A 12,382-nucleotide genomic window follows, 5' to 3' on the forward strand; every position below is an offset into this window, starting at 1 on the left:
CAGTGGGGCCACATCAACTCTGATATTCCACAGCGCTCTCATATCTTAAGAAGTATCTTCTCTCGGTCCCTGCTCGAGTTTACGAGAAAGAGCCTATTATAACAACAGGCGTAGAATGTAAACGATCATCTAGAGGTTCGTTACAGGATTGCAAAAGTCCGTACGAATCGTCTCGATCGACGGCAGCAACGATAGATTACTAACATGCTAGGTATTTTAATTAAGTGGTGTTCTTTTTATGGTTGTCTGAGAGGGTTATTTCCTCTTCAGTATGTGAAGTGTAATGTGTTACGTTAGCTTTTGTGTGTGGTTCAGGTGGTCTAACTTATCCTAGCATGAATGCCCCTGGTAAGAGAGGGCTAGGGTTTTCCTGTCAACAAATTGGTCCCGTCCAGTTGTCAGACCCTTGTTATTAGCTTTCTCAACAAACAGGTCACATCCTAGTTGAGAGCTACTAAGGTTTAGCAGGCTAAGAGGCAGGACCTACGAAGTCAGCTACCTTAGCAGGTAAGGAACTTAATAAATAATTTTAAAAATTAGTTAATTTTTGAATTATGACGATATTGCTGTCTGTGACCCACCTCCAAATGTGTCAATCAGCTATATATATACCTGCCAGGTAAGTGTCATGCATGAAAATGATATTGTTATGATACAATAAAGTTTTATGCATACTTACCTGGCAGGTATATATAATTAAATTCCCCACCTCCTCCCCTCAGGAGACAGGGTTCAGAGAAAATCTGAGGAAAAACGGGAATAGTTCCAAGTACCAGCGCCACGGGAACGTGGGGGAGATCACCTGAACTACCAGTGGTCTAGCGGTTGCCGAGAGTTTTGAAATTCTGCCAGTGCGAACAGACAACAGAGAATGTTGTTTGACAGATTTGCATCTGTCAAACAACAAAGACCTTCACAGATCATTGAGGGTCTGTGGAATCTCGATTCTAGCTCACCATCTACTTTTTGCCTCGCCTGTTTTCTCGGATTCAGACACTCGTGCGAGATCAGGCGACATATAGTAGCCCTGAGTTTCTTATTGACGAAGTCGATTGCGGACGACGTTGGGTTGCGTTGATACACCCCAAGGTTTGCTTAGATTGAATCGCCCAGGCAGTCCAGACACTCATCCTTCAGCTAAGAATAGTGCCTTTTGGTCTTCAGGGTACAGCCTTGCTGTCCTTGATTCGTCTGACTGGTCAACTGGTCGTTCACCTGACTTTAGTACAGACTGCATTTCCGGATCGAAGCTTTCAATATGGAACTTAGACGTAGTCTGAAGTTCTTGATGTCAAAGCATTCGAACCTCTCCTGCCTGTTAACTTCTTGTATGTGATCAGGAAGCCTTCTTCTAACCACCCTAGATACGACAAAGAGGGTTAGTGAGATTTTAAGCCATCGTCACAAGTTTTGGCTTTAGAGAACACAAGGAGGTGTGCTCTCTAAGCCTTTCGTTATGGCCTAAGAATGGAAACCCTTTTTGTCCTTGGCCAGGATCTTGGAAGCAAGGATGGCACAAGTTAGTGGGCAGGAGCCAGAGAGAGTCCTGTGCCCTGTCAGGTCTCTCAAGTTTTATCTACTTAAAATCAAGAAAGTCGAAGTCAGTCGGGCAATCTGCAGTGTTCCGAAAAGACCAGACTTGCCCATATCGAAGTACACCCTGGTTTTAGGGTTAAGGAGTTCTTTCAAAAAAAAAAAAAAAAAAAATGCTCCTTCATTGTGTTTGCACAAAGATTTGAAAGCTTTTTATCTGAATGCTCACGAGGTGAGGGCGCGGCCTAGGAACATTTCAACAGAGCATGGCACATCAGAACATCCTGGGTACCATGTTTTAGCGAAGCAACTCTGGGTTCACTTCACACTCCCTGCGAGATGTGAAGATGGCATATGAGATCTGCTGCTCGCTAGGGCCATACGTGTCTGCAGACACAATCTTGGGGGCAAGAAGTTACTACTCATCCTATCCTGTAGAAAATGGTTAGGAAGAGCTCTTAATTTAGTTGTGGAGTCGCTGACAACGGCGACTTCTTAACTCTGAAGCCTTAGTTAACACACATTAACTTTGGCTAGGTGGTCAGGTGGTGATATATAATTTATATATATATATTTATTTTACTTCTTAGCCCTCATGGTATGGTCAATATGGTCTAGTCACATTGTGGTCACGCCCCCGTTGACATCATCTGGAGTGCACCAGCTTATAGGTCTCTACCTCGCTGGCAACTCTAGTAAAGCGAGAAGCAGACTTGGGTGACAGTAATCACGAAGTCGGCTATGTAACAGGTGGAACCAAGATGTAAATCATCTGCATGCATTTGTGTCCCAAAATCCTTCTATTCTGTCCCTTCCCACCTCCAACGGTGGGGTTCAAACTATATATATATATCTGACAGGTAAGTTCATGAGCAAAATGATATTGTTATGATACATAAAGTTTGTTCATGAGACTTACTTGCAGATATATATAGCTGTATTCTCCGAAGTCCGACAGAATTTCAAAACTCGCGGCACACGCAGTGGGCGGCCAGGTGGTAGTACCCATTCCCGCCGCTGGGAGGCGGATATCAGGAACCATTCCCATTTTCTATTCATAATTTTTTTCTGTCGCCGGTCGGTAAAACACCTGTTTACAGACCTCCGCCCAGGATTTTTGGATTTAACTCGTTATAAGTATCTGGATTGTCTTTTGGTTTTGACTCTGGATTGTTGGATTGGCATACGCGATAGTGGACTGTTTTTGGATTTTGGATTGGCTTTATATGAAACGTGATGTCGGATCAAGTCAGTGAGCTTCAGAGTGTGTGTGAGGCGAGTGATTGCAAGGTGAGGCTACCGAAAGCATCGGTAGACCCCCACACAGTATGTATGGGGTGTAGGGGGCATGTTTGTTTGCTGGTTGAGCGTTGCATTGAATGCAAAAGTTTGACTGATGGATGAATGAAGGTGTATGAATCCTATCGGCGTAAGTTGGAGCGCGATAGGATCAGGAGGTCTTCCTCTAAAAGCGGTTCTACGAAAAGGTAAGGGAAGTAACATTTCTCCTATATTAACACCAGTAGAATTTGCTTCACCTAATCCTGTGTTTGTTGCCTGAGGGCCCTAGTTCTGTGTCTGGAGAAGGTAATGCCCTTTCTCTGATTCTAGAGTCATTGCGCACTCTAGAGTCCAAAGTGTTGGCCCTTGAAAACGGCTCGATTAAAGTGATGTGATCGAGCCCCTAGTTTGTGGAGGGGGCGTCAGATCGGCCCCATAATGCCTCTAGGTCTAGACCTCTGTCGGACTCCCAGACCTCAGGGAGGTGGGCCATGTCGAAAGCCGCAAGAGGGTTACGCTTCCCCCACCGATCTGGCGTCCCTTCGGCAGGACCTGTTGCTACTTCCCAGGCTGCCAAGGAGCGTGCTCAGGCTCGCATCCTAAAAAGGACTGTTTTTCGTCCTCCGAGGCGCCCTCCCCGCGCAAGGGGTGGAGCTCTCGGAGTGACTCGCGTCCGTTGAAAAGACTTTTCCTAGGGAGGACGCTTTGCGTCCCCTCTCTCCGCTCTCGTTGCGGTCTTCGCCTGCGTCGTATGACGCGTTTCCTCCACAGAAGAGAGGTAGGACGTCGTCCGAGGACGACGCTGAGAAGCGCTTCTCTCGCGCCCTCGGAGAGGCAGGTTGCTGTTCCTGGGAGAAGGAAGGAGGCGTCCCCCCCGCCCCTCGTCTTCTCGCAAGCGCAGCCCCTTCACCTCCTCTCGGTTCTTCACCTACGAAGAGTATTCTTGCGTCGCTTCAAGACCAATTGTCGACCTTAATGGCTCGGAAGACTCGCCCAGCAGCAGTTGAGCCTAAGCGAAGGAAGGACGCTAGACTGCCTGTCAAGAGGACGAGGCAGTCTCCTTCTCTGTCTCCTCGTTCGTCGCTGTCTCCGCCCGTACGTCGGGACGCTTTTGAGGACAGTCGACAGGACGCCTTGGAGGACGCGTTTGAGGACGCTCGGCAGGACGCTTTTGAAGACGCTCGTCGGGTTGCTTTGTTTGACGCTTTTGCCTGGAGAAGGCTTTTGAGAGCGCTCAGAAGGACGCTTTGAAAGCGAAAGCTGGACGCTTGAGCGTCAAACGTAAGGACGCTCCTCGAGAGAGACTTGGAGTTTCCTCTCTTGACGCGCAGCGAGGTCAGGACGCTCTTCGTGGTTCGAGCTCTAAAGATCGACGGAAGGTCGGTCGCCTTGAAGAGGCGGATGTTAGTCTTCCTCGAAAGCCTTTGTTGAAGGCTAGACCCGTGGGGCGCACGCCCTCTCCAGAGGTTCGATCTCCTTTGCCTCTCGGAAGGAGAACAGAGTAGTCCGGCTGACTCAGTGGACGAAGATCAGCCGTCAGTTTCGTCGGTTTCCGACTACAAGGTGCGGTACGACTTTTACGTTCCTTGTTTGGGGAGAAGTTCCAGCCTGCAGCTCCTAAGTCTCCGCCCTCTCAGTTTTCGTCTTCGAAGTCGGGCAAGGTTTCGGAAGTAGTGGAGATGAAGACTTCCTTGTCCACTAAGAGAGCATTCAAGAAATTGCAGGATGGATGGAAACGTCGGCAAGGATCAGGGCAAGTCGACTTTCGCCCTGCCTCCCTCTAGACTTAGTGGAGAGGCGGCATTTGGTATGAGACCAAAATCGGAAGTAGGAATTAAGATCCCGTCTTCTTCCCAAGGGGACTTTGCTAGTCTGGTAGACGCCCAGAAAAGATCCCTTTTGTCGTCCGCGAAGATTTCTTGGACACCAACGGAGATCGACCATCACATGAAAGGTCTGTTAAAGACTCTGGAAGTCTTTAACTTCCTAGACTGGTGCCTAGGAGTCCTGGATCTTCAATCTAGGAGTCCTGATTCTTTGAGTCTGGGGGAGCTGTCCAATGTGTTGTCATGCATGGACAAGGCCGTCAGGGATGGTTCGGAAGAGTTAGTGTTTCCTCATTTTCGGCACTGCTTTCCTCAAGAAGAGAGCGCTCTTATGAATCACAGCGAAGTCTGTTTTCTGCATCGCAGAAAGCAGAGCTTCTCTTTGCACCTCTTTCGAGCCATCTCTTACCCCCAGGCTATGGTAAGGGGACCGGCAGTGAGTTACCTGAGCCTAACAAGAAAGGATACCCAGGATCTCTTGGCCCAGTCTTCTAGACGTCCTGCAGTCCCGATCACGTCGTCGTCTGGACGACCTCCTAGGAAGGTTAAACCCTTTCGTAGCGCTCCTCCCTCGAGAGCTGCCCTCGAGGGAGAGGACTTGCAAGAGGAAGAGGTTCCTTCAACCTAAATCCTCTAAATGAGACAAAGTCCTTCAGATGCCTGTCGGAGCCAGGCTAAAGTTCTTTGCGGGGGCGTGGAGAGAGAGAGATACAGATGCGTGGTCCCTCAAGATAGTAGAACAGGGGTACAAGGATCCCCTTTGTAGACCATCCTCCTCTTCAACGGACTCCCAGAGATCTTTCCCCGTCGTATCAAGGGGAGAAACAGCAGGTTCTTTTAGATCTTTTGGAACAAATGATCACGAAAAGAGCGGTGGAGCAGGTCTTAGACCTGGGGTCACCAGGATACTACAACAGACTTTTCCTGTATCAAAACATCGTCGGGGTGGCGTCCAGTCTTGGACGTAAGCAGGCCTGAATCTTTTCGTAGAAAAGAAAAAATTCAAGATGGAAACACCTCAGTCGGTTCTAGGAGCCCTAAGACTGGGCGACTGGATGGTGTCCTTGGACCTACAGGACGCGGATATTTCACGTGCCTATCCACCCTCTTTCAAGAAAGTTTCTGAGGGTTTATGCTAAGGACAAAGTTGGCAATTCCGAGCCCTTTGTTTCGGTTTAAGAACGGCTCCGATGGTATTTACCATGCTCATGAAGAACGTAGCGAGATGGTTACATTCTGCAAGGAATAAGAATGTCCCTGTATCTCGACGATTGGCTTATCAGAGCATCGTCAGAAGAAAGGTGTCTGAAGGACCTTCACTTCACGTTGGCCTTGGCGAAGTCCCTGGGACTTCTAGTCAACCTCGAAAGTCGCATCTGACCCCAACACAGTCCATCGTGTTCTGGGGATTCAGATGGATTCAGTGGCTTTTCGAGCGTTTCCGTCCCAGGAACGACAGCTGCAAGGCTTAGAGAAAGTCTCGGCATTCCTGGGGAAGGAAGCTTGCTCGGCGAGGGAATGGATGAGTCTGCTGGGAACCATTTCCTCGCTGGAAAAGTTTGTTTCCCTGGGAAGACTACACCTCAGACCTCTCCAGTTTTTCTTAGCAGACGAATGGAGAGTCAGAGAGGATCTGGATGCGACCCTTTTCATCACCAAATCGGTGAAGAACCATCTAAGATGGTGGTTAGATCCTCGGAAGTTTCGAGAGGGGTTGTCCCTAAAGCTTCTGAGCCCAGACCTAGTGTTGTTTTCCGACGCTTCGGGTGTCGGGATGGGGCAGCAACACTAGGAGGGGAGGAAGTGTCAGGCCACCTGGAGGGGGGAAACAGGTGTCCTGGCACATCAATGTAAAGGAACTAGCGGCGGTTTTTTTTTCTGGCGCTACAGTTCTTCCAACAAAAGGTTGCAGAGAAAGTAGTCCAAGTCAACTCGGACAACACCACAGCCCTGGCGTACCTAAAGAAGCAGGGAGGTACACACTCACGTCCTCTGTTTTATTTAGCGAGGGAGATTCTGCTGTGGGCAGATGCGAGACGGATAAGGATCCTGACGAGGTTTATCGCAGGAGTCCAGAAACGTAAGAGCAGACCTTCTCAGCCGACAAGATCAGATCCTGCCGACGGAATGGACGTTGCACCAGGACGTCGTCGAGAGCTCTGGAGACTGTGGGGGTGTCCGTCAGTCGACCTATTTGCGACTTCGAGAACAAAGAGGTTGCCTCTTTATTGCTCTCCTGTGCTGGATCCGGGAGCAGTCGCGATTAGGACGCTCTGCTCTGGGACTGGACGAACCTGGGACTATATGCCTTCCCGCCATTCAAGATCATGGGGGAAGTAGTAAGGAAGTTCGCGGCATCGGAGGGGACCAGGTTGACCCTGATCGCCCCGATGTGGCCCGAAACGAAAGAATGGTTCACAGGGGTAATGTCAATTATTCATCATAGGACTTTCCGAGGACATTGCCCTGGAGGAAAGATCTACTCAGACAGCCCCACTTCGCAAGATATCACCGAAACCTCTCCGCTCTGGGTCTGACTGCGTTCAGACTATCGAAAAACTGGCCAGAGCGAGAGGTTTTTCTAAAGCAGCTTCTGCAAAGGCGATCGCCAACGCTAGGAGAACGCTCCTCGAGAGCTGTTACCAGTCGAAGTGGGCTTCCTTCAGGCATGGTGTAGAAAGGAGGGAATTTCCTCTTCCTCTACCTCGTGAGCCAGATAGCCGATTTCCTGCTATTTTTAAGAAATGTGCAGAAGCTGGCGGTCCCGACCATCAAGGGATATAAGAGCATGCTGTCGGCAGTCTTCCGACACAGAGGACTAGACCTGTCTGATAACAGGGATCTTCACGATCTCCTGAGATCCTTTGAGACATCCAAGATACTCAGGCGAGGCCTCCTTCTTGGAACCTGGATTTAGTCCTTAGACTGTTAATGTCGAGTCCTTTCGAACCGCTACATGAAGCGTCCTCTTAGGAACTTGACTAAGAAGGCTCTTTTCCTAACTGCTCTGGCGACGGCGAAGAGAGTTAGCGAAATTCAAGCCATTTGTAAGAGAGTGGGCTTCAAAGGGGACAATGCTGTCTGCTCTTTGAGTCCCACTTTCTTAGCAAAGAATGAAAACCCTTCGAACCCTTGGCCAAGGAGCTTTGAAATCAAGGGTATGACAAGCCTTGTGGGCCAAGAACCTGAGAGAGTCCTGTGCCCTGTCAGGTGGGCTCTAAAGTTTTATGTCCACAAGACTAAAGAAGTACGAGGTCCCTCAGATAATCTCTGGTGTTCGGTTAAACGACCCGATATACCGTTATCCAAGAACGCTTTGGCGTTCTTTCTGAGGGACGTCATTAAAGAGGCCTCATTCGTCTTACACACAGATCGATTTGAGCCTCTTGCGAGTGAAAGCTCACGAGGTCAGAGCTGTTGCAACCTCGCTTGCCTTCCAAAGGAACATGTCGATCAAGGACATCCTTGACGCCACACTTTTTGGAGGAGCAATTCAGTATTCGCCTCACATACTTGAGAGATGTGAGAACGATATACGAGGACTGTTGTTCTCTTGGGCCATACGTTTCTGCAGACACAGTCTTGGGGCTTGAAGGTAGCTCTCTCCCTATCCCTTAGTTTAGTTTAGGTTAGTTTTAGTGATGTGTTTTTTGGTTGTGGTGAGGCTTTGGTGAAGACCTCCCATCTTTTAGCTTAGTGTTCAGGGGGTCTTTGTTAGTTGGTCAGGTGGTGGTCAGTTGCTTCGTTGCCCTCATTTGTATGGCTCTATGCTCTTGTCACATTGAGGTCACGTCCCCGTTGACAGAGCATTCAGAGCGCACCAGCACTACAGGTCTCCACCTGGCTGGCAACTCTGATTAAGCACAAGCAGGCTGTAGTGACAGTAATCACAGAAGTCTACTTTGCTAACAGGTGAGGAACCAAGGTGTATATCATCTACTTAAGTTAAGTTTCCTACAAATCCTATTCTGTCTCTTCCCACCATCCGAAGGTGGGATTCAGCGATATATATATCTGCCAAGTAAGTCTCATGAACAAAATGTTATTGTTATAATACAATTAAGTTTGTTCATACTTACCTGGCAGATATATATAATTAAGTGCCCACCCACCTCCCCTCAGGAGACAGTGGCACTGATTAAAATATGAATAGAAAATGGGAATGGTTCCTGATATCCGCCTCCCCAGCGGCGGGAATGGGTACTACCACCTGGCCGCCCACTGCGGTTCCAGGCCGAGAGTTTTGAAATTTCTGTCGGACTTCGGAGGAAGATAAACAGCTATATATATATCGTACCAGGTAAAGTATGAACAAACTTAATTGTATTATAACAATAACATTTTGTTCATACTTAACTGGCAGATATATATATATTCAAGTACCCACCCACCTCCCTCAGGGGACAGTGGAAATAAAAATTATGAATAGAAAATGGGAATGGTTCCTGATACCCCGCCTCCAGCGGCGGGAATGGGTACTAACCAACCTGGTCCGACCACTGCGTGTGTCGGAAGTTTTTTAAATTCTGTCGGACTTCAGAAAATACAGCTATATATATACTGCCAGGTAAGTATGCATAAAACTTTATTGTATCATAACAATATCATATTCATAAACTTAAAAGGTACCTTCTTGCGGCTAAGGTCCTTGGTGGTTTGTATGAAACGATTTTACTGCAGGGCTGCCAGATTTCCACACTAAGGAAATCCACGTTCGGTATCTTAACACGGTTGCCAGTTATGCAATATATTCGACTTATCGATGTAGTGGCAAGGAACTCTGGATAGGTTGTTTATCGTGATCTTGTAAGTGCTCAAAACTTAGCCGTACGAATTCCTAGCCAATATTTTATTTTTTTTAATTGGTAAATAAGGGTAGACACTGACCCTTTCCGTTTTTAGTTCATAATGTTTAAAGATTTAGTTAGATTTTTATTCTAGTGTTTTTTGACGAGAGGGTAAAAGAAACTAAACTTCTCAACAACAGTCGATACTTCTTTAATTTGTTGATGAAACTTATTTAATTTGACGATGAAAGAGTTGAATGAAACTCCTTTAACAGGTGATGAAAAATTGAAATGAAACTTACGTATTTAATTGGACGACGAAAAAAGTAACAGGTCTTTTACAACAAGTTTATAGTTATTGAAATAAGTTAAATAAATATACTGTATAGAAGCAATATGTTATATGAATATATATATATAATATATATATATATATATATATATATATATATATATATATATTATTATATATATATTATATATATATATATATATATAATCTATATATATTTATATAATATATATATATATATATATATATTTATATATATATATATATATATATATATATATATATATATATATATATATATATATATATATATATATATATCTATATATATATATATATATATATATATATATATATATAGTATATATATATAATATATATTTTAGGCTGTTTTTGCCTTGTATAATAAGGCGCCCTATGAGGCAACTGTTAGACTTGCGATAATCTTACGCTAAGTCGGTTGGTATTGCACTTCCATATTCAATGGAGTGTCTTGGGGTTTGTAGATCACTTACGAAGTCGGTATTATCTTCTTGGTTATTACGACGATGTGTTAAACTCATGATGATTCGGTGATTAGGTGAGGATCTAGTAGAAACCACGAAGTACAAAATACTTATATTCTCTGAATTACTGGTGAAGATCAGGTATGATTGTACAAGTCTTCTAATGACGATAGCTTGATCGCTTCTGCCAATGATGATGCTAATTCTATTCTCTCTACATGATAAAGCTTAGGTAAAGAGGTACAGGTCTTCTAATGACGATAGCTAACTCTCTTCTGCTCTACTACCATCTCGGTTACCAGTTATGAAGGAAGCAGATAGTAGCTCGAACATATGAACATACAATCAGATGACATAGTTATATAAGAACACACAATCAAAATGAGACACGCTACAGATCACGTAGGCCGTTTGAATTATAGGTCGCGGTAGTTGTCTCAAGCAGGGAGCTTGGACTAAAGTTTATAAACAAATGAATGACTACAGGTGACGGCATGTTATCTTAGCCTACTTTTATTGTATACGTCATCTTTAGCGTCTCTAGTCTGATCACATTCCTGCAAGCAATCTGGTTTGACCTCTTAGTTTTAGTCTTTTATATATATGGACTAACATTCCATATTTTTATTATGTAAACACTTACATATATATATATATAAAGCATCTTAATCACATCGTCGTAATGAAATATATCGATGAATTTATCATGATAGTCAATCTGACAGTATTGATATAAATATAATGACTAGATCTATTATCTAGGGCTAACAACACTATTGGTTATATGCTAGCACGTGAACTCAAAAAAATAATTATCATTATTGTATCATTGCAATTACATTAACTTTCATAAAGAATATTTTGAAGCTGCAAATGTAATAGTAAGCACAAGTGTTATAACTATGTCTTTTAGAGTAAAGTAAGCTGGCAACGTATCCTGGAACTAGGCTAATGTACTGAACCATTTATTTTACATGAAGATTTCAATACCACTGCATTATATAATTTCTTACTCTTATCGTTGTTATACACATAGTCATTCATTTAGGGCAATATCAACTGACAACGAAATCATGAGCGCTATTATCTATACAGGTAAACTAGGCCTATGATTGCTGCTAAGATCTTACGTTATACGAATTAAAGTTATGATATCATTAAACCCCGTTTCTTTCAAAAGTTTGTCACAGTAGTTGTAGAATAATCAAACTGATTATACAGCACAGTAATCATTTTCACATGCAAAAATTGCAATCTGTATAGCAAAGCTGTAAAGTGCTTCGCTGAAAAATAATTTGGCACCAAATATACCATCAACACTAGCAAAATAAGAATACTCTCTAGTATCATGAAAAAGAATAAATGTAGATTTTGTTGAGGACAAGAATTTTGAATAAGTAACTAAGGCTAGTTGGAGCTGGAGCCAGCCAGTTCGTACGGTGAAGATCTAGTTTATATTTTAGGTCTTGGTTTCCACAAGAATGAACGGTCAGGTCATGCATCTGATAAACATCCAAACGCATCCACAAATTAAAAATGATAATACTAATTATTTATTTTTAAAGATATTTGTGTGTGAGACTTATAAATTAGAATAGTAAAAGATTTCATAACTTATTATTAGATTTTAACTAGCATACGCTTTTTAAGTAAAAGGCGTGGAAATTTTTACGTGTGGATTCCACACTCCACACCTAATCACAATGTGGACAATATAAGCCGTATTAGTGACGTCATTTCCACACTTCGACAGCCCTGCTTTACTGCCAAACATGTTAACGTTACAGAAACTATCGGATCCGAGCAGAGGCAACTGTAACACGTTACCTGTAAGCTGACTACTCAATCTCTCACATCAAGTCTATAGACCTTGGCTTGCGCATTCAAGAGGATTTTAGCGTATACAATGGTTATACTAGTAGATTTTGCTATTGATATAGGAGAAGTTGAATTAACATTATCGCCGCCTCTTCGACCATAGATTTTTCCGTTCAGCGGAGAGCTTCAGCTCTTGGTGGGTTCACTCAGTATAGCTATGTTTAGTTTCAACTTTCAGGGTGGGTTCTGTAGTGTGCTTAGCAATTGTTCATCTGTGGTAAATAAACCGCTGCACTCTCAATCCTTCCATTAGTTAGAAACTTTTTTTTTAATTTTTTT

General features: G+C 44.2%; 1 protein-coding gene across 1 annotated transcript in view; it reads left to right on the top strand.

Annotated features, from left to right (window-relative positions):
- LOC135198198 (protein psiR-like) overlaps window positions 1-12,382 on the top strand; it is a 379,223-nt gene that overhangs the window by 13,416 nt on the left and 353,425 nt on the right. The window lies entirely within an intron of this gene.

Source organism: Macrobrachium nipponense, chromosome 23 (assembly GCF_015104395.2).
Source record: "Macrobrachium nipponense isolate FS-2020 chromosome 23, ASM1510439v2, whole genome shotgun sequence".
NCBI classification, from domain to species: Eukaryota; Metazoa; Arthropoda; class Malacostraca; order Decapoda; family Palaemonidae; genus Macrobrachium; species Macrobrachium nipponense.